The sequence below is a fragment of the Arvicanthis niloticus genome, chromosome 7 (assembly GCF_011762505.2).
Source record: "Arvicanthis niloticus isolate mArvNil1 chromosome 7, mArvNil1.pat.X, whole genome shotgun sequence".
NCBI lineage: Eukaryota > Metazoa > Chordata > Mammalia > Rodentia > Muridae > Arvicanthis > Arvicanthis niloticus.
In genome coordinates this window covers 18,522,930-18,546,362 of record NC_047664.1, presented here as the reverse complement: position 1 = coordinate 18,546,362, position 23,433 = coordinate 18,522,930, and the positions used below count along the sequence as shown (strand labels likewise).

The following is a 23,433-nucleotide window of genomic DNA, read 5'->3' as shown; positions in this document are numbered from 1 at the left end:
AGAGGAGAATAAAATAAACATCTGAAGGTTTAAAAAGGTTGGGCAATGGGGAAAGTATTGAAGTTTCTTCTTTATTGCCCTTATTTATTTATTCATTTAGAAACATTCATTTATATTGTTCACTTAGAAACAGAGTCTTACTATGTGGCTCTGGTTGTCTCAGAAAACAGTATGTAGATCAGGCTGGTGTTGAACTCACACAGATTCACTTGCCTCTGCCTCCTGAGAGCTGGGATCAAAAGGCATGAGCCATCATGCCAGGCCTGCCCTTATCTTCTGAAATACAACTAGGACAGGAAAAGCTGAAACCACAAGTAACAAGATGCATTTCCTTATGGTAGGATAAACACTCAGCTGTGTTGTTTGTGAGATTGAAATGCCGTAAACAAACCCAAAGCAAGCCATCTTCATGGTGAGTTTTGTGTTTAGTATATGAAGTGTTTCCGGATTGTCATCAACCTAGTGTTTATGACCACTGTAGAGAAATAAACTACTTAACAACAGAAAATTATGGCATTGTCCGGATCTTGCCAAGAGATGAGAAGAGACTACAAATTCTCCTTAAAAATAGACATGCATCTCCTGAGGCATATGGGGACAGAGTGGGGGGGGGGGCAATGCTTCCTGGGAGACAGAGGGAAAACCAACAACTGCTTTTCTCGGCTGATTAAGTTACCATCAGTTCTTAGGACCCACCTTGCCCATTGGAAAAATGGGAATACCATATTAATTTGTCTGGCTATCAAATCAATGTAGGTCCTCCCCCACCTCATTATTTTAGAATTCCCCTGATGTTGGTCATAGACCTTATGTATTACACAGCACTAAATTATCCTAATGGTTAAAAAATATAAAGAAAATTCTTTCAAGCCTATTCATCTGAACTATGGGACAAGAGAATGACTAGCACATGTCTTTAGGCCGGACAAGATCCTAGTTGCAGCCAGGTGTGGTGGCACACCTTTAATCTTAGCACTGGAAAGACAGAGGTAGGCACATCTCTGAGTTTGAGTCCAGCCTGGTATACACAGTGAGTTCCAGGACAGCCAGAGGCAATGTCTCAAACAAAAATAAAACTAATCGTGCCGTTGCTTTCAACTCTGTTCAGTGCTGTCTGCCTCTGCCCACCTCCTAACACAGTATACGTGTGCAGCTCAGAAGACCACTTGCATGATTACGTTCTTTCTTTCTACCAAGTGGGACCCAGAGATGGAACTTAGTTCATCCTCAAGCTTGGCAACAGTGCCTCTCTCAATCCTGCCTATGGCACTTCTTCTCTATACCTTGTCTAACTTCAGAAGCTGTGCAAGGATATAACCCAGCATCTGTGCTATCTTGTGCTCTCCCAGGGAAGTACACACAGGCTGTAATGCACTCTCATTCCTTTGACTGTTGCGAAGTATCCAGTTCCTGAGCAGTTGCCCCCAGGTACTATCTCTGATCCCCTCCATACTCTCCTTGCCTGCGTTCCTCCCTTCCAGGTGGCAGTCTTTAAAACATGGCCTGAGTGTTGTCCACACTCCTTGCCTGTCTTCCCTTCCAGGCGGCAATCTTTAAAACAGGACCTGAGAGTTGTTCTTTTCTAGAGCTCGTGTTTCCAACATGGCGAGGAGGTCTGTAATTTTGATTCTGGCAGGAATTAATAATCTCCTTGTTATATTCCTAATTAGTTTTTCATCAAAATCACTGTTAGAATCTACTCATTATTCTGTTGAGGCTTCCCCCCTCAGGTGACAAGCCAGAGGTATTCCAAGGAGCTTTTAGTCTATTAAAGGCTCCGTGGACCTATCTTCTCCCCCATTCAATTAAGAATCTCCCTTTAAACTCTCCCAGTAGGATCTAGGTGTTTTGCTACAGTCCCCCAAATAGCTCAAGGTTTCCCTGAAACCCTTGATGCCCTTTGCATTGGGTTCTAGGCTTTGAAAGACAACAGTCAGTTACTGTGCTGATAGATGGCAAAACTATTTCTTGAATCCGCCTTACCTACCCACATACAGAAGTAGCAATTTCCCAATGATTAGTAGTGATCTTTAAAAAAATTTAAGACATTTGGCTTTGCCAAAGAGAATTCTGATTCACTGCTCCTTACAGAGTAGAATTCCATGTCTTCGTCCCATTAGGTGCGTAGCAACTGATCCTGGTTGAAATAGAGTAGAGGTCTCTTACTGTTGAGCCTGTCCACTCAAGCTTCTTCTCTAAGTGACCCCCACCCTCCTCCTGAATAATCCCAGAAGGAGGCCCTAGGATGAAGCCCACTTCTGAGGTCTAGTTTTTGGTTTTCTCTACTTTGTTTGGGCAGCCAGACTTATAAGGGACTTGGAGAGCTTCTGTACTGTGGTGTTTCTGAGATCAGGCTTTGACTGAGACTAGAGTTCAGACCTGCCCCACAAGACAGTCTAAAGAATACTAGCTGGAGATTAGGAATTACTGATTATCCAATGGTCTGGAACCTTCTTCCCCTTCTCACTCCTGAGAGTGACTTTGGGTGTGGAGATCCTCAGGGATGCTTACCCACTCTTCTTGATCTTTCAGAAAGTTCAAGCCTTTCAGTAGATTGAGTTGACGTTCAAGTGGCAACTGCAAAGTTGTTTAAAGCCCCTCTCTACCTTCACTCACTCTGAAAGTTAACTTAAAACAGAAATCCACAAAGGCAGTGTCTCAGACTTGAGGGACTGTTCCTATTTGATACCAACAACAGTGTGTATCTGTGGGTCTGCTCCAGCATTTGCCTGGCACAAGCTTAAAGCAAATGCTGAGGCTTCTGTTGGACTCATCTTTGCCTAACTAATGTGATGACCCAAGTACCTACAGTCAGCACATGCCAGGTCCACTCAAAACTGAAAGCATTGTGGGTTCCCTTCTATGTGCAAGGCTGGAGAAACCCTGATTGCATGAGCATTCCCTGTGGAGAAATGCACAGCCAAGACACAAAGACCCTGAAGGAACCTAATCTGAGACGCTGATACCTCCTTTTTGGATGGAGGGTTCAGAGGCCAGGGGTGAAACATATGGCAGAAATACTCAGAGATGCTTCAGTAGGGGCTTTCTGGAAGGGTGGAGTTGCTGCTCTCCAAGGCATCTTCACGCAATAGTTCATTTGCTCTGGGCAGGGACTTCAGGCTACAGAGAATATGGTACTGGAATTCAATAGTGCTAACATTGGCATGGGAACTACAAAGGACACAATTATCCCCCAATTCTTTATACTTTAGTTTAAAAACGTCATTTATTTATTGTTATTGTAGGTATGATGTATGTGGGTATGAACAGCTCATGTGTGGTGACCAGAGGACAACCTGTGGAACTGCTTTTTTCCTCCCACCTTCATGTGGATTTGGGGGATTGAGCTTATCACTTATTGAGTCATTTTACCTACCCTCAGATTTTATTTTTGAAATATCTAATTTCAAAATAATTACAAACTTAGAAATAATTACAAGGACATTTCAGAGACCATTTATACAGCTTTTGTCCAAATTCACCATTTTTTAAAACTGGAATGTTAATTTTATATCTATTGCATCATTTTCTGAATCACGTGAGAGAAGGTGTCATATATTTGGTGCCTTAATATATCATTGTAGATTTCCTAAGAGCCAGAATATCCTCTCATGTCATGAGAAGACCGTTATCAAGCCATAGGAAGTTTTGTAATGATACACAGTGCCTTTTATTATTAACCAATATTCTAAACGTGTGAACTAAATGAAATTTCTTCATATCATGGTTTTCTCCTTGAGTGCAGGATCTACCCCAGGCCCATACAGTATATTTAATTGTCATGTTTCTTTTATATTTAACCTGAGAAAAGCATTTAAATCTTCATCTTTTATCATATTGAAACAGAATACTAGTTACTTGTCAGGACATTTTAAATTTGGACATAATGCAACATTTCCTCATGATAGGACTCAGGTTATGTGTTCTTGGTCAGAATTCTGCAGAGATCTGCATTGATGGTGTGAGCTCACATCCAAGAACACATGAGGTGCACTTGATAATTATTCATCTGAATTTTCACAAACTGTTCAAGGAATTAATGATTTCACCACTATAAAGTTACTTTTTAAAAACTAGATTATAACTAATAGAGTGCAGAGACACACTTTATGATCTTTTTTTCACTACTCATCTTGTTACTCATTGGGTTTAAACCCAAGATTTAATTTACAGTGATAACTCTGATAGTTTAATATGGCGATATTCTTGCACATCTGCTGCTGTCTTCAAACCCACCAGCATTCGGTCATATAGAAGAGGCCTCTTTTCTCCTGCTGTTTATTTACTAAAAATCAATATGATTGCACAAATTCACACATTTTATAGGAAGCTTTTTCTGTTATTTTGATGCCCAAAAATCGAACATTGTTGAGTGGGAACCCTTTTTCCTCCTCCCATTGTTCCCCACATCTTCCTCCCCACCCTCCTTCTTGTCACCCTGTTTCTTCTACCTTTCCTCCCAACCCCACTTTTCTCCTTTTCTTCTCATACCTCCACCATCTTCTGAAAGCACTTTCTTACTTTCTGATATACGAGGGTTTCCTGGGTTCATAATATAACTTCTCTGTCTCAGATCTGTAAACAATTCTTTCTTCAGGGAGCTCTCTGTTTCTTCTTTTTAGTGGGAAATAATCTTTAGAAGCCAAGCCTGGTGTTCTAGATGTACTTGCTGCTAGCATGCCATTACATTTAAATTTTTTTCAACAAATGAAGCTAGAATATAAAATTTACAGGCATGGTTATTACAGGTGTTGCTTGTAGATTTCCATCAACATATTCATGTCTTTTCTAATTTTTCTCACCTCACCTTTCCTCCTAACTCCCCTCCTTCTCCAGCTCTCTCCTTTTCTCTCTCTCCATTAGACAGAATATCACCATAGAAGCCTGGCTGTCCTCGAACTTGCTAATGTAGGCCAGGCTAGCCTCAAACTCATAGTGATCCACCTGTCTCTGCCTCCAAAGAGCTTGGGTTAAAGGTATGTGCTGCCATAGCTGGCATCTTTTTTTCATATTTAGAATCCAGGATAATCAAAACATAAACAAATTTACTCATTTGCTTAGCGCCGTAATATATACATCAATAGTTTCAAAGACGCTGTTCCTGTTTTCCTAGAAAAATAAACCCATTGAGAAAAGTTCAAGGTTTGTTTTTGTGATTTTGTTTTCCCCTCAACTTTAGGCATATAGAACACTCTGCTCAAAGCTGTTTGTATTAGTCCTTTGTTTAAATGTCCTTCAGGACGTTTCTATTATTTAGTTTTACTTCAGTTGAATTTATTTCTTTCCCTTTTCATTTAGTTTTCTACGATCTATATTGTAGCAATTGAGACTCTATTCCTATTTTATAGTTATAAACTCGACTTCCCCTCTTGTTAATGGACTTCTGTCTTTGAGTACTTAGACTATTAGCTCACTTCTAAAAATCAGAAGTACACGAAAGGCATTTGTCTCATTTTCTCTCATCCTTTCAATCTTACTCTTAACTTCTCTGAAGTTAACCAATTTCGTTAACCAATTTCATTGTTTTCTAATTTACTGCTTCTGCATCTCTTTCCAGAAAGAACAAAGATTTGTGTACAGTTTAAGTTTAGTCTCCTCACTACCTTTTATGTAGGAAGCAGCGTTCAGAACATTTGCTTTTGTACTTTACATATTGACTTCATAGTACCTGATGGAGTAGAAGTCATGGTTTTGATACATTTCCTCAACTTGAAAGAGTCTCATCGTGTAATCATTCTGTGAGAATGTAATCATCCTCACAGGATGAAGTTGAACATCTTATCATATGTTTCAGGCATTTTGAGAAATTATTCAGAAGTTTTCCTACTTTTTAATGATTTTTTTTATTCTTTTCATCAGTTTTGGGCATTCTTTAGGTATATTGTATTATAGGGTCTTTTATATTTTTAACACACATATTCTCTCTCACACACATCTCTCTCTCTCTCTCTCTCTCTCTCTCTCTCTCTCACACACACACACACACACAAATGAATGGAACTCAATATTTTTTATAAAATTTTTTTTCCCTTAAGACTGGAGGAATGGCTCAGTGGTTAGAGACACCGGTTGCTCTTGTTGAAGAGCCTGCGTCAATTTCCAGCATTTACATGGCAGCTCCCAGCTGTCCTGTAACTTAGTTCCTGGGAATTAATGTTCTCTTCTGGCCACTGAGGTACCAGACACTCACATGATATATGGACACACATATAGATAAAACACTTATACACATAAGATAAGTAGACAAATTAATTAAAAAATGTTTTCCCAATTTCTCTCTCAACTTTTGACTTTGTTCATGGCATCTTTGTTCTAGTTGAGCTATTGCATTTTAACTAGTAAGAAAGGGTGTTCTTCTTTTAATTCTCCAGTAGTGCTGGGTATACCGAAGGAACCTGTGAAATGCAAAGTTCTGGTTTTGTTGTAGACCCAGTTGTGTCATGTGATTATTTTCTGGAAACTGAGGATGCTTTTCGGAAGCAGACGTGTGTGAGGATGTTTTGTTGAAGCAGACATGTGAGAGGAGGTTTTGCTAAGAACAAACACGTAATTTCCCAAAAGCTGCCTGGTGAAAGGGCATGTGATGTTTTGCTAGAGTGTATGCTCGAGAAGACACATGATGTTTGGAAAGAATTTAAGCGTAACCCAGCAGACAGTGGACAATGCTCTGGCATTGGTTCACTTTGCTGGTCTTTGTTGGGCTTTGCTGACACTGGCTTTCACTGATGATACACTGGCATTGGTTCTCCTTGCTTTTAAATTCTATTTTTGTTTGTCATAACTTTGTAGAGAGAAATGCACAAAAGGACTTCTGGGGGTGTTCCAGCTGCTTCTTGCTGCTTTGGTAGACTCTTGCTGATTGGCAAAGCCTTGTGATTACTTTTGGATGAAGCAGATGTTGCTGATTCATGCTTGATGTTTTGCTAGTAGACTGGACTGCAGACAACAAAGATTGGAATCACCTCAAATAACTACTAAATAGGTCCATGCTCCCTTGTTTTGTTAGCCATCTTCTTCCCCTACCTGTGGTTGATGGGCTATAAGTGAGGTTGAAGATTTTAAGAACCCTTAATAAAGTAGATTTTGAAAAATATTAAGCCTACATACCTGTCTCACAGATATTGGCCGCAGGAAGAATAGTTATAATTTCTGGGAATAGGATCGGCTCCAACAGTTTTTTCATTTGTCTTTCTCTGTTTTGTGACTCAGTTTCTCTGTGAATGTCCATGGAAGATGACTGCACAGTCTGTGTAAGCTGGGCATACCTGGCCGTAATATTAACTCTGTGGAATTAATGAACTGGCTATCAACTCATTCAGATCAATAGGTCTTTGAATCTGTCTTACATAGATAGTTACTGTAATACCTACCAGTGTCTACCTTGATTTATACCATTTTTCTACTGTTTCTTCACTCCTTCCTCTTCTGTCATGTCTCTCTCTCTGTTTCTCTCTCTCCTTGTCTCTCTCTGTCTCTCTCTGTCTCTCTGTCTCTGTCTCTGTCTCTGTCTCTCTGTCTCTCTGTCTCTCTCTCTCTCTCTGCATTGTGTGTGTGTTTTCATCCCTTTCTTCTTTTTGATGCAGTGTCCCATATAATCCAGCTGGTCTCAAATTTGCTATGTAGCCAAAGACAAGCTTAAGCTTCAGATCCTCATGCCTTTTATGACTCATGGTATAATGTGGGTGGGAATTGAATCCAAGGTTTAAGCATCCCAGGTAAGCCCTCTACCCACTGAGCTGCATCTCTAGCCCCTCTCCTTCTGTCCACTCACTGAGCTGCATCTCTCCCAAGCTCCTCACCTACGGTCTTTTGACAGTAGTAAATGCTTCCTGTTCAAATTATTCCTGACATTTTTAACAGAGATAGTTGATTTCCTAGCATCTAAAGTAGCAGTTCTCAACCTGTGGTTTGCAACTCGATTGAAGGGGAAGTCAAACAACCCTTTCACTAGGGTCACATATCAGATATCCTGTATATCAGATATTTACTTTAAGATTCATAATAGCAGGAAATTTCAGTTATGAAGTATCAATGAAATAATTCTGGTTGGGAGTCATCACAAATGCGAAACTGTATTAAAGGGTTACAGCATTAGGAAGATTGAAAACCACTGGTAAAGTTAAACAATATTCTTATATTTTTACAGATCTTACTGTCTTTAGATTTCTTTAGTTACAATTCTTTCTCAACTAATGCATCATTTTTAATCTGTGTCCTAACTCTTGTCTGCCTTTAAAATCTTTATAACACAATTATTACAGCTTTTTTTGAGTCAATACTTATTCACATTTATTCTCATGTTTACACAAACAATACTTAGTTTCAAGTGTTTGTAACAAAATGAATACAAAGTTAATTTAGGCATCCAGCCTAAAAGCATATGAAAAATTAAGAATAATTTTAAAAAGAACAGAAAGAAGAAAATTATATATATGTATATATGTATATATATATGTGTGTGTGTGTGTATATATCATAGTTATATCATATTTATAATCATGTGTTACATTTACACATATTGCATAGGGTTTGTGAGCAGGAATTGACTTTAATCAACTATGGATCCTGACTTGACAGCCGGCACAATACTGAGGTCCTCCTTTTTGCTGCTGGAGTGATCAGAAAAGGAAAATGGGTTCAAGGCAAAAGTAAGCAAGAACAAGCTAGAATCTTGTGAAATGGGATGAGATCAAAGTTACTTCTTTGAGGAGGAGCTAAATCTGGCTAAGAATAGAACAGTTGCGAGTCTGCAATGTCTCCTGTATGTGTGTCAGTTTCAGTCTGTGGTGTCCTCAAGCACCGAAGAATCTCAGCATTCAGAGGCAAAGGCAGGAAGAAGTTTGAGACTAAGTTTGAAGGCAGCTGGCATGCTTAGTGAATTTCATGCTAGTGAGGGCTCCAAGACAAACACACAAACACGCTACCCACCTGTCCCTAATCTTCCAAGATATTCTATGATACTTATCTTAAACAGGTGCACCCAGGAAACGGATTTCTGATAGAATTTGTAGTACATTCTATCAGATATAAGATGAAGTACATTGTAGCCCAAATGACATAAGTCATCATAAATATTTTTTTTTGCATTATAAACTATTAATCGAAAATTATTCATCTTATGTTTGAAATATGTCTTGTATGGCCTCCTTTGGTAAATGTCTTTGGTAGTTCCTGGCTTCTAATTCAAAATTTTTTTATTATCCCCTGACATTAGAAAGCTACTTTCTTGGTCCTATAATCTATATTAGTATGGCTAGTCTTCTCTTAGCAGTAAGAATCTTTCCCCACTGATTCAGGATGTCATTGTTGCTGGGCATCAGCTGCCATTCGTAAGGGTATTTCCTTTCAAGCATGGTTTTTGTTTTGTCTGTTGTAAAAGTCTGCTCATTGTCTTTGGTGTAGAATATTTTCATAAGCAATCTCAGTGTGTTCTTCTTTTTATTTTTGGAGCCTAGGCTATGGTTTCTGTTTGTTGCCTTGTGTCTGGTTTATTATTATTAGTGTGCTCTCTTACTCATTATTTTCACACATGGCCTCGACTATATCACCTTTTCACCCCTCCCAGGCCTCTAGCTGCTATGTGGGACAGCTAGAAACAGGTTTTCTTCCTCTTTTTTTTTGTCACTAAGAGACTATTTGATCTCATTGTGATGAGAGGCTAGGACATTTCAAATACTTTGAAATTTGTTAAGGCTTGCTTTAAGAGTTTGTGGATTTGAAAATGTCTGAAGTGAAGTTGTTTTCAGCTCATTTCATTTACTGACTTAGGTTTGTTGTCTGGAATTGTAATTTGAGAAAATTGCAAGCAGTAGTGACACCATTTTTATTGTCTTCTACATCTATCTCAATGTCTGCTAACCTGGTTCTCCGCTTCCAGTGTAGCCACTTATACACATGTGCTTGAGAATCTTAAGCTATTCTTGGAAGTGTGAGTGAGTGTGTGTGTGTGTGTGTGTGTTTGTGTATGTGTGTGTGCTTGATCCAGCATAGAAAGTAACTTGAGCAAGTTGTGGGCTTCTCCTCAAACCTAGATTTCTTATATAGCATATATCTACCTAAAGTAAGCTGGGCTTTCTATTATATTGGTAATTTAATTAATTCAATTGTAAGAGGTATCCAAAGGCAGGTGCTAATTTTTCTTGGTGCTAGGTGTATATTCCTTCCATTGTTATTTTTTACCCATAGGCCAGAATGTACAGCAAAATAATCAGAAGGAATTTTCAGTGCCTACCATCTCAGTTCTATAATCTACTGTATAATGTTATGTAGACAACGAGTAGTTTAGTCTCTGTGAGAGAAAGCAGGGGATAATTTGACCAGGTGGTTCTAGTCAGAACTCTATAAGGAGAAAACCAAAGGACTACAGTTGCCACTCCAAAGGGTTGAGGCTTAACCTTAAGCTTGTGATATTCTTGGGTCTGAGGGGAGCCAGGGTCATAGGCAGCTGGTTAAACATCAGAAGTGCTCCTCTGCCTCCATCAGGGAATAAGAGGCTACCAGGACCCAGGGAACTTCCTTGTCTCAGAATAGTATTGAAATGTGTTTGGTCTACTATCTGTAGGTCATGCTTTTATAGGAGAGAAAGATGGAAGAGAGAGGAGGAGAAGAGAGAAGGAGACGAAGTGGAAGGGAGCAAGGGAAAGAGGTGGGGTGCATTGCCATGCATTGCTCAGCAGTGTTCATTTGGGAATCTGATAGAAAGAGAGAGGGTTTGAGGATACCTGGCTATGGAAATGATGCCCTGCAAGACAACTGAGTTTGTAAAGTGTTTGTGTAGTACTATGTACACGAGCTCTTCCTTAATCCCAGTCACCCTTCCCTCCCTCACCCTCAGCAAATTGATGGAATTTTACGATGCGTTTGTACTAACTACCTCTCCCCTAGCTCAAGCATATGTTCACACCCATCCTGTGCAGGATATTCCTTGTATTAAAACACTTTGGTTAACTGAAGTACCTCCCCTTCCCCTATTGCTTGCTTGCTTTCTTTTCCTTTTCAGAATAAACTATAAGCTGGGTATAGAATCAGGTTCACGTGGGAGGGGAGGACCCCTTTTTATTTGAATACTTTGAAGAATTCACAGCAGCTTAGCCAAGATAGCCATTTCCTCCCAAACTCACATGATTATGCTAATTCAGAAGAAACGTGTTGATGCACTATTAAAAAGCATGATCTGTTTTCAGCTTCTGGGTAGAAAGGAGAGCAGCAGCCTTTAGTGGCCGTGTCAGTTGTGCCTGTATTATTATGTGCAGATGTGCCAGCTGCCAGTAGGCATTTTCTCTCTGATAGCGCTAACCACTTAACCGTGGGTCAGCAAGGTGCAGCTCTCAGCCAATAGATCTAATTGCAATCCTTCTATGTTCCCTGTGATTGCAGGTTTCTCTGGCTCTATAAACAAATAGTAATCAACTAAACCTGTTACCTCTGAGTAGCGATGTCACGATATGAAATATTAACTGTTCAAAATACAGTAATGATGGTTTAAAACTGTATTTGTTTCTTGAAAATAAAGAAAAAATGTAAAAAGAGAAAATCAGGGGCTGAAGAATTGGAATTCTGAAGGGCCCCTCTGGCTCTTTTCCCTCTCCATAAAAGCGTTGCATGTGTGTGCGACGTGTTTTATGTGGTCAGACACAGCGTAAATATTGTGTGCATCTTTCGCTGGAGTAACAATGCATTAGCGGCATCACAAATAAGCCCTGCCTCAGCATCTACATTTTTATGACATTTTTATGTTAATGCAAGTCAAACTTATGTTTTGCGATGTATCTAATCCATCCCAAATTAATCCATTTGTATTCCTATAATCCAATCAGCTCCAGCCTCCATTGCTGAAAAGTTAGATGTAAAGTCTATGGGAGAAATATGGCATAAGTCTGGGTCCAGAGCCTTGCTCTTTGAAGGTAATTTTCCTCTTTGGCACATGGAGGCAGTGTGGGTTTGATGGGCAGCCCTGTGTAGGGATGTAGGAGAGAGGCAGGGGTAGAAGAAACTCCAGGGCTGAAGTCACCAATGTAGATGACACATTTTATTTATTTCTTTTATTTAACTTTGCTTTCTTGGTGCTATTTGGTGATGCTTCCATTGACTTGAACTGGTAATCTCTGACAAAGTTTCTAATCTCAGTGCCAGGCTTTAATCACGTACTGACTGGTCTGCTGGATGCTATGGTGAGCCCTTCTTGAGCATTGCTATGCACAACATACAGATATATGCCATACATACTTAAAATTCACCGTGTATGATTTTATATTCCAGAACTTGAATCCAGATTTTACAAAGTCTATTTTGCTCAAATCTGCTCACTAAGGAAGAAGCATGCACTGGGCCTTGTTGGGGAAATTTTGGGCTTCATAGAATGTGCTTTTCTGTTATCCTGAAACTGAGCAAGGTGTACATAGTTCCTCCAAAAAACAAACAAACAAACAAACAAACAAAAAAAAAAAGGAAAAGATTATGTTTGGTGCAGCAGGAAAAATACTAAATTGCAGTCTTGAGTTGGGACTCAATGGCATATGAATGGAAGTCTATAACCTCAAAATCAAAGAAAAAGTAACTAAATGGCAGACATACAATTGCTAAGATATTATATTCAAAATCCCAGTGAGAACTGCACGGTTCATACTGATTTCAAAATTGATTACAAAATTCATCAGGACATAGATCAATGGGACAGAACAGTGTTGGTAAGGACATTAAATACAGTCAACCAGAAAGACATATGCTTTTTAATAAGTGCTTCTTGGAAAGATGGATGTCCACATACAGAAGAAATAAAGTCTGCCCCATACCTAATACTGTATACAAAAATGAATGAAGCTGTGTTCATGTCCTAAAACTAGAAAATGCTTAGAAGAAAGTACAGAGTAAAAAGTTAATTATACTAGATTTGGCAATGAGATCTTGGATATGATAAAGGCACATAGACAAAAATGAACAAATTATACTTTATAAAATTAAAAAATGTAAATGAAAAGATGCTGTCAATGAAGTAGTAAGGCAACCCATAAATGAGAGAAAAATATATATCTGATAAGCAGTTGATATCCATAGAATTATCTGTATAATCCATAGTGCATAGAGATGTCCTAAAATACAACAAAACCAAAGAATAGGGTAAAAACTTGAATAAATATTTTTTTTTCAGAAATGATATCTGAATGCTCAATAGAACATGGGATGATGATCAATATTATTAATTGGTAAAATGTGAGCCAAAATTATGAGGTACTTATACCCATTAGCATGGCTCCTATAAGCAAACAAGTGCTTGAGTGTGTGTGCATATGTGAGTGTACGTGTATGTGTGTGTATATGCATGTATATGTGTGCACAAATGGGCTCCCTACCCCCCCAAAAGAAAACAATTATTAGTAAGGGTGTGTAAAACAGAGCCTTTATGAATTGTTGATAGGGAGGTAAAAAGATACAGCCATTATGGAGAATGGTATGGCAGTTTCTCCCCAAGTTAAAACCATACTTATTGTATGACACAGCATACAAAAATTCCATTTCCGTGTAAATATCCAAAAGAACTCAAAGCAGAATCTTGACATATTTTTGCACCCATATCCATAGCAACATTAATCACAAACGTACAACATGAAAGCAACTCCAGTGTCCCTTGGATAGTGAATGGGTAAGAAAAATGTGGTCCATGCATGCATAGAATAAAGTATTACTAATACCCATTGTTATTAAACTTAGTGTTAATTTTATGTGTTTAGATGTTTTGTGTACATGTGTGTTTATGTATCATATATGTGTCTGGTGCCCATGAAGTCTTTAAGCGGGAGTCAGATCCCCTAGGACCTCTGGAAGAGCAGCCAGTGCTCTTAACCAAGCCATGTCTCCAGCCTCTTAATCACCAAAATGTAAGGAAGAAAGTTTTGATACGTGCTACAATATGAACGAACCTTAAGGACATTGTGCTAAGTAAAATGAAGCAGTCATCAAAAGAAAAATACTGTATGATATTATTTACATGAGACTCAGGAATAGTCAAAATGCAGACAGAAAAAGCAGTGGGTTGTTTGCCAGGGGCTTGGGAAAAGAAAGAAAGCGTTATCAGTTGACAGGTAGAGTTTTAGTTTTACAATATGAAAGGAGTTCTAGAAATGAATGGAGGTGATCTTTGTATAAAAATACAGTTGTAACTAGTGCCACTGAGCTGAAGGCTTGCAGGTGGGTATGGTAGGAAATGTTATGCTTATACGTATTCTACTACAGTAAAGATTTCAGGAGAGAAAAAGTCCATGTTTTTATTGGAAATGCTACATAGTACAATCAATATGCTTGCTAGTTTGGGTTCAAATCTCTACTCGACCATATCACTAATAACTCAGGAAGTCACTATTCCAGGCCTTAGTTTTCTTGTCTATTATAGTAAGTTGTGACCTAACTCAAGAGGTTGTTGAGCAGCGTTCAGTAGGATAGAGGCAAGAATGGCTGGAAATGGCTGACTCTGGGTCACTTCTTGGCATTTGTTTTTCTCTGGATTGTCCAGTTAAGAACCATGAAAATTCATACTGATAATTGTTTAAATTTTACAAATGAAGAGACTGTCAGGCTGAGGTCCAGGAGGGCCAAATGTCCTGCTCAGAATCACACAGCTACACGGGACAGAGCTAGGTGACTCATAGTTTCCAACTTCCCGGGTCAGCTGCTGGCTTCTCTGCAGAGGACTGTGAAAAATGTGACCAAAGGCTTTGCCTTTGCTGTGGCCCTAATGCTTGTAGCTCAAGACAGATACTCTCTGATTACTCTTTACCTTAGTAGCTCTTGAGACAAAGGCACATGGGCTTTTGCAGCTTGTGGTGATGAACTTCAGAACCACAGTTAGTAGCTTTGAGCTCTCCCCTCTAAATGTCCCTAGCTTAAACTCTGCTGCCCCAAACCCTGGTGACACAGGGATGTCATTCACATTGACCCGGGATTGACTGGGACACAGCCAGAAGTTTCCAGAAAACAAAGGCTATTCATCTTTTATTTTAATTCATATTTTATTTTTCCCTGAGCTGGTTCTATCTGACTCCAAATATGTGGCCACTGTTTGGTTTACCACTTTCTGGTGGGAAAGGACAGGAAAGAAACCTTCATTAGGACTGGAACCCAAAGGCTAGGAATTATTTTTGTCTTTTGTTTTATTAATTTGGGTCCTGGTAAAAATGGCCTTCTCTTAATGTGCCATTCTTTGTCTCTCTATGGCAGTCCCTGCCTTGGTTCACCCTTTGCCTGCTAGGTTAGACTGCTTTGACTGTTAGGAATTTATGGGAGAGAAGCCCCGCCAATTGTGGCCATAGAGGGAGACTTCCTTCCTTGGACTCTCTGGCATGATACAAGACAGGATTCCTCTGTCGATTTGTATTTAACTCAAATAACTCCACCTGGTTTATATTCAGAGGGACACTGTCAGCTATTTTTATGAGAGGAGAGAAAATGGCGGTGGAAGTGGTGGTGGTGGCAGTGGTGATTTGTGTGTGTGTGTGTGTAGGTGGGGGTGGGTTTGAAGGGACGGAATTTGCTTGGAAATCTGCAATGGGTTCTCTTCTCCTTTAACATTGACGCTGGGTAATTAGCAAAATGCGCACAGGGTTTTATCCATATTCATGCGCCCTTTCCCACAAGCATAAACAATCCAGTCTCTATTATTTCCTTGCCTGTGCAGCTCCCCCCTCTCCCTGCCACCTGCAGAGCCCTGTGCTACTCTGTTCACTTCATTCTGGCTCTGGTTGGGGGTGGGGGAGCCTCTCCTGGCTGGGCGTGGGCACCAGTGAGGGACTCCATGGAGAGCAGGAGGGGCTCCTTAGCAAGGCAGCATCTGTGACCAGCTGGAAATTTCAACAAACTACATTCACGGTTCTGATTACATGATCTTTGAGAGGGCTGTGAGGAGTAGGTAGGGTTACATAATTGTTCCTGTGTGACAAAGGAGAAAATGAAGCAAAAGGGTTGGACAGTTGATTGTTTTGCTTGTCCAGGCTCATTCCCTGAGGTGATTGGTCTGGTCCTTGGCCCTAATAATTGGACTTCAGAGGACCCTTCCCTGGTATTCGTTGCCTTCTGGTACCTTGAAGCCAATGGCACTTTGCTAGGAGATGAGAAGAGGTTGGGATTTGGTGATTATTCGTGTGGTATTAGTAATTCTTTGTCTTTCTGTGGCCATATTGCTGGTGGAGGCTGATTTTCTATATGTGGTGGTTTGAATATGCTTGGCCCATGGAACTTGGCATTATTAGGAGGCATGGCCTTGTTGGAATAGGTGTGACCTTGTTGGAGGAAGTGCATCACTATGTCGGTGGACTTTTAGGTCTCCTAGTGCTCAAACTCTTCAGTGTGTGTGTGTGTGTGAGAGAGAGAGAGAGAGAGAGAGAGAGAGAGAGAGAGAGAGAGAGAGAGAGACTCCTCCTGGCTGCCTTTGGATCAAGATGTTGAATTCTCAGCTCCTTCTCCAGCACCATGTCTGCCTAGACACTGCCATGCTTCCCACCATGAAGATAATGAACTGAACCCCTAAAACTGTAAGCCAGCCCCAATTACATGATGTCTTTCATAAGAGTTGCTGTGGTCATGGTGTCTCTTCACAGCAATGACACCCTAACTAAGATACTACCACCATATTTAAACCCATGAGTGCTAACAGAGCCTCCTTTGTCTCTGTGAAAAGACCTTTCTGTGTTTATCCTTTTTTCTATTAAGTTCTTAGTCCAACTGTTGCCTATTGAGACCTCAGTTTCTATGAACAACTTGCCAGTGATTACACAGCTAGAAGGTAGAGCCCAACATTCCTCCACACTCACTTGGGTTACTCCTATTGGGTGTCTGGCGTCCTCCTTTTTAAATTCCTTCCCAGCAGGCTATGAAACCACCAGCCAATAAGAGAGCTGGATCCTGTTCACCTGCCCCAATTCTTATCAATATGTATTCGAGTTAATGGACTGACTTTTCTTTGTGGAGGCAAAACCTCAAGAATGTGCACAAACTGTGCGAAAGACACAGTATTTGTTTTGTTCTGAACATGTCTGTTCTGCCACAGAAGAAATGCTTGAGTATAATATTAGGAGATATGGTGAAGTCACTAGGGGAGGTTGCAGACAATATTCTACTAACTCTCTTTTAATCCAAGTTTCTCCCTTAACTAGGATTTACTTGCCTTCCCTGAAGTCGGTGTTTGGGAGGTGGGAACAGCAGGTTTTCCTCTTTTTCATAAAAGCAAGCCACTGAAACTCTCTATTTTTGATCCAACAACTGGAGGTCAATCTCAGCAATGTTCATTTATTCTCACTTGGTGCACAGGTAGAGACAAGCATACCACATGCTTAATGTGTTGCCAGGGTGAAATTCGGCTGTCTGTCTGTCTTTTTTCTCTTCTAAAAAAGTTTCCTGCAGACTGTGCACATTATTTAATTGGTAAATAATTATTGCATGCTTATTGTGAACGCAAGACATGGTCGGTTATACAAGGGATATTGAAGGAACATAAGCATAGTGTTTGTCTTCAGAAAACTTCTACACTTCTTAGGGAAACTATAAAGACAAAGATATTTTCTGTGCAAATGTCAAAATGACGCATTGCTGACTATCATAAATGGCTATGGCATAAGAGAAATCCTCATGGCAGTGCAGAGAAAGCCTCACAAAAGGCTTCTAGAAGCAAGAACACTGGTAGCTGAATTTGACATGACCAGAGTTTTCTCTTCTTTGAAGCTCAAAGCTACTTTTTGAGAAAGGACACAGGGATTAAATTTGATCTTCACAGTTAGGGTGAAATGCCCTCTCCACAGCTGCCATTTTCCACCCTGTAACAGCCTTTGGCTTAGAGAATCTTTCCTTCTGTCCTATATAATATAGCAATGTGTGGATGGGAATGGGGAACCTTGGCTGGTGGGGGAAGTATTTCCACAGAAAGTCGTTTATACACAGACACTTGGTTACTGACTTAATTCTTCCCTAACACCCCAAAGGGAGAGAGGATCTTGAAAAAAATCACTAAGAAGCTCTTAACCTTGTAACATACAGTTTTTGCTAAAAATATATATTAATAATATATTATTGAGCGAGCATAGATGAAGAAGGCCGGGGAGGGAGGAAGCAATAAGAGTGTGAGGGAGGTCAGTGCTCTTTGCCCGCAGACTCTACAATCAATAAGATCTGGTCAATAACTGCTTTATTACTGCACTACCACCCGGAGCAAAATCATTTTTAAATTAAGAATATATTTTGCAAAACTAAATTAACAATATTGAATATTTTGCTCTTTGATATGGCTAGCCTACAAAATCAAATTATTAAGTACGGAAAATGCTTACTGGCTGAAGTTTTTCTTTCTTTCGTCTTCCTTCTTACTTTCTCACCCTCGCTCCCTCCTTCCCTTTCGGTTGTCCTCAACTCCACTCCTCCGCCCCCACTCCCAACCCCCACCTTACAGCTTAGGAAGGAAACAACAGCAGATTTTTAAGATCTCCGGCACAAATGTGGATGTAAATTAGCATTGAATCCAGCACATGGAAATTAGTGAAGGAAGACACATTTGTTGGAGTCCAAGAAAACTTCATTTCCTCCGAGAGGGAGGACTAAGGAGAGAAAAGTGGGGTAAGACTAAAAATTATCAACCTTGGAACTCCAGTGTAATCCTTGGTAAGTAATACAATCTCACCATTACCTCTTCTTACCTTTGTTCACATTCTTCTATTCTTTTTTCCTTTTATATGGATGGAGGGGGCAGAGGAGAGTTTTAACGATTCATATAGTGTACCTTTGAGGCTTCCACAGTGTTATATACATTACCCTCCAAACAACAAAACAAAATACTTCCAAACCAACCAACTAACTAACCAACCAACCAACCAACCAACCAACCAATAAAAAATCCGAAACAACAACAAAAACCAAAACACCAAACAAACTATGAGACATAGTTCTGTTATGCAAATAAGCGTGTTATGAAGGCCAGCATGTGCCACAGGCCTGAGAAGTGCCACATGGTGTTATTAGAACTGACCAATCAGTGTCTTTCTTTGCAGAAACAAAGGGTTCACATTCCAAACATTATGACAAGATCCTCTCTCTCCTGGCACCTTGCGCCACTTATCACTGTTGGCCATTAGCAATTTGAGTCTCCTACACATATCACGTAGGTAGTTAGGGTTGTCTTATATAAAATATTAACAAATAACAAATAAAAATAATCACTGCTCAATATTGCTTTTGGAACAAAAGTTTGTGGTTGTTCTCCCTATGACTTAGTAAAACATTGTTAGTCTATACAATAGTATGTTAAGTTGCTATGCATGTCAGATGGCAGGTTTGTACTCCATGAAAGGGACAGTTATTGAAAAAGTTTGTGTTTACTATTGCAAGAAAGAGAGGGGGAAGAGAAGGAAGGAGCTTTATATTTATCTATGTTATTGGTCTATCTATCTATCTATCTATCTGTCTATCATTTATTTATCATTTATCTATTTATCATCTATATCTATCTACTATCTATCTATCTATCTATCTATCTATCATTTATTTATCATTTATCTATTTATCATCTATCTATATCTATCTACTATCATCTATCTATCTATCTATCTATCTATCATCTTTCATCTATGGAGAAAGCTGTTGAAGACGGTAAGGAATTAGCATTTATTTAGTGCTTTCTCTGTAATAGGCATACCTTACCTAATTTAATTTTTACAGCAACTTGAGAAGCTGGCTAGTGTTGTCTATATTATTCAGGAACAGAGATAATTTAAAGTTTTTACCAAGGGCGATGCTCAATGGAAAAAGCTAACTGCAAATGATTCTGATTCTAAAGCCCGTGCCTCTTCTAGCACCCCAGACTACTCTACTGTGCCTCGTTTTCAAGCCTATTGTCCGGCCAATGATTTTGACCAAACATAAAATATTTAACCTATTTACTCATTGATTTTTTTTTTTATCTTGTATACAGACTCTAAATTCCACTGAGGAGTCCATACAAGGTGTGGCCTTTCTACCGGGAAAGTAGACATGTATAAAAACCTGAAAAAGTTCATATGCCTTGTAAGCACAGTAAGGTTCCTCAGGTAAAGGTTCTTTGAGCTAAGTACACAAAAGAGACCCTGAGGATTTACTGTTACATTTGCTTTGTGAAAACAGGCCTATTGTGAAGAATGTCCAGTTTTAGAATAAGGAAATAGATGAGAAGTTGAATTGTAGTTGGCTCTGCATTGTGTAGTCATGTTTGGCTTGTGCCTAAGAGGTTGTGGTTGTGTCTCACAGTGTCTGGTGGAAGGCCCATGTGTATAAGACATTCACAGGGACTCTTTACTGTTGGGGAAAAGGCCATCCAGCTGAAGACTGCTACACTCATCTAAACGTTCTTCCTTTGGAATCTTATATCTCTGAAAATACTGAAGATAAATTTCTCTTGCTGTTGTTGTTCAATAAGCACTGTTGAGCTCCTAGATGTATCCGTCAGAGGTCCTTGCTCTGGACAAGCAAAAATGTCACAGTCTACTGTGAGCTTGCTACATTTTAGGAGATTTTAGTTACTTTGTGGAGTCCCAAGACTGCATTATCAATGAGGAAAGGCTTTCTGGGAAAATAGAATTAAAAATTGGTAAGATCTCCAGCCTGACATCTAGTTCATGATCCAAGACCACCCACAGAACCTGAATCTCACCTTATCGCAGGTCCACTGTGATAGCTTTTTGTCTGACATCATTGTTGTGCTTCATTCCTCATATGGTTTTCATGTGTTGGCAATGTACCAGACACTGTTATCTGGTATAAAAGACACAGGCGCCCCTGAGGAGGATCTAGTAGGAGGAACTGACATTCTTCCTGGCAACAAGACTATTATACTGTTCCATTGAAGATGAGATCAGATGCCCAAAGTGGCCATCTCATGATAGGCAAAAGACAACTCATTGGATTTTTTTAGTCAGAAGTATATCATTGTCCTCAAGTAGCTTCAGAACATGTTCAGAAAAACTTTAGGACAGCAGAAGCCATTGGCATAGGTGCAGCCTCAATTGGAATGTAAACTCCAGGATTGAAGGGGTTATGGAGAAAAGCTGAGGTTTGGCACCTGATGGCAGAGGCAGAGTCCTTAAAGAGGCCAGCCATGTATGAAGGTGTGTCCTCAGCTGCAATGGAAAGTGCAGCATATCAGAGATGCCAGGTCAGGAGAGTGACCACGAGAACAGCAGAAGTCGTACAGTAGAGCTGATGAGACAAGTTGTGTGTGTTACAGACAGCAGAGTCAGAAAAGTGGAGCTTATCAAGCCCTTTGGAGGCCAGAAGATCAGAAGTGAGTCCCAGTTGTCAGACATTGGGCTCTAAGATTTGAAGCTATAATACTGGACTCTGGTTACACTTTAGTACAATTGAATTTATGCTCTAGTTTTTTCCCCATTAGCATAAACAAGGATTTAAGTTGTTTTGATTTTTTTTTAAGATTTATTTATTTTATTAATATGAGTACACTGTAGCTGTCTTCAGACACACCAGAAAGTAATGGTATCAGATCCCATTACAGATGGTTTCGAGCCACCATGTGGTTGCTGGGAATTAAACTCAGGACCTCTGGAAGAGCAGTCAGTGCTTTTAACTGCTGAATCATCTTTTCTATCCTTGAATTATTATTTTTTCTTTCTTTCTTTTTTTTTTTTTGGAATCAAAAGTTAAGGGATTGGATAGTTTAGAGAATTGTTGAACTTACACAGTGTTTGATTTTTTTTTTTTTTTGAAGACCATGGCACTTTTAAAAGTTATACTATGATTTGTATTGTGCTAGTATCATGAGATCTTGGAGTAAACAAGAAAAGAAAGGTAACGGCTTCACAGTGACTTTGTGGAGTTGGCAAGGGGTCACTTGTGCTGATAACTTTTTATCAACCTCAGACAAAATCAAATCATCTGGGAAGAGGGAACACAATTGAGGAATTATGTTCATGGAGTTGGCCTGGGCCATGTCTGAGGCGATATTCTCTTGATCACTGATTGATGTGAGAGGGTCTGGTCCACTGTGGGTAGTACCACCCCTGGGCAGGTCGTTGTGGGCTATATAAGAAAGCAAACTGAGCAAGTCATGGAAAGCAAGCTAGTAAGCAGTTTTCTTCCATGGTTTCTGCTCAATTTCTGCCTCCAAGTTTGTGTCTCGAGCTCCTAAGATAACCCCTTTTCTCCCCAAGTTGTTTTTGGTCAGTAATTTATCATAGCAACAGAAAGCTATTTATGGCAGGCGGGATATATTAAATAGTGTTTCAGTTTGTAATTCACATAGGCCACCTGGTAGAATGATGTTGTATTAACACTTTTAAATATGAAAAGCAAAGAACAAATGGTAGGTGAAGGTGTAAAAACCTAGCATTTCTAAAGGAAGTAGGCAATCTCATCAGCAAGTGGCATGTGCCCCATCTTCATCAAGGATAATGGAAAGTAGTCTTTGACACAATGACAGAGACGTATTGGATGACCGATACCCCAGTGTCACTTTTTCCTATCAAGAATGTAAAATTCATTAGAATAGTTTGATTAACCCAAAGGTAAAGAAGATGTTTGTGCATGCTGCACTGGACAAATCCATGTCTATAGTTTTTTTTTTTTTAAAGTTGAAACTAAAGTGTTGTATGTGTGTGTGTGTGTCTGTCTGTCTACATATCTATCTATCCATCTATCTATCTGTAATCTATCTATCATCTATCTATGCAATCTATCATCTATCTATCTAATCAATAATCTATCACCTATCTATATCTTATCTATCTATCTATCTATCTATCTATCTATCTATCTATCTATCCACCTCTATCGTCTATTTAGTTTTACTTTTGGAAAATTCCACAACTGAAAAGAATCAACATATTAGTAACTGACTTATACAGACCCTTTCCCTCCTTGGGAGTCCTGGCCTCTTGAAAACCATCACATGGCAAAGCGACTGACTCAGAGTTCAGGGTGCAGGACTGAAGATCTTTACTATCCATAGGGGAACACTGAGCCCAGGAGGTGTTCAAGGATCCATAAGGAGGTGTTACGAACTGCATGGTACAGAACAGAAATCATCCTGGATTTGAATATGACTGTTGACTCTCCCAGTTGAATATATAGGTAACTCTGAATGCTGTGATTAAGGAGAGGTTGGGTGGCTAGAATGCTACAGAACCATTCATAGGCCCCAAACCACATCCTGTATGTATCCCTCACAAAGAGATTTTCACCTCTTTCCACACACTTATCCCTCCAGACCACTTTCCACACAACTCACCACTCATCTGAGCATTTACTCACACGCCAGCCTGACCTGTTATTTGAGGGTGACAAGCATGTATGGCTTGGCTTCGCAGTAAGGGCACAATGAAGGAAGATACAAGCACATGAAGAAACATGTTCAGTACCCCTTTATTTTGGTGTAGATGCCTGATGCTCTGTTAACATTGGTAGAGTTGCATTTGA

General features: G+C 39.6%; 1 long non-coding RNA gene across 2 annotated transcripts in view; it reads left to right on the top strand.

The window, feature by feature from the left end:
• The window catches only part of LOC143442943 (uncharacterized), a 72,996-nt gene extending 52,963 nt beyond the window's left edge, over positions 1 to 20,033 (top strand). For both annotated transcript variants that reach the window (XR_013111567.1, XR_013111566.1), the window contains one exon: positions 18,428 to 20,033. This is a non-coding gene — a long non-coding RNA (uncharacterized LOC143442943). The remainder of the gene's footprint in view (positions 1 to 18,427) is intronic.
• The last annotated feature ends 3,400 nt before the right edge of the window (positions 20,034 to 23,433 follow it).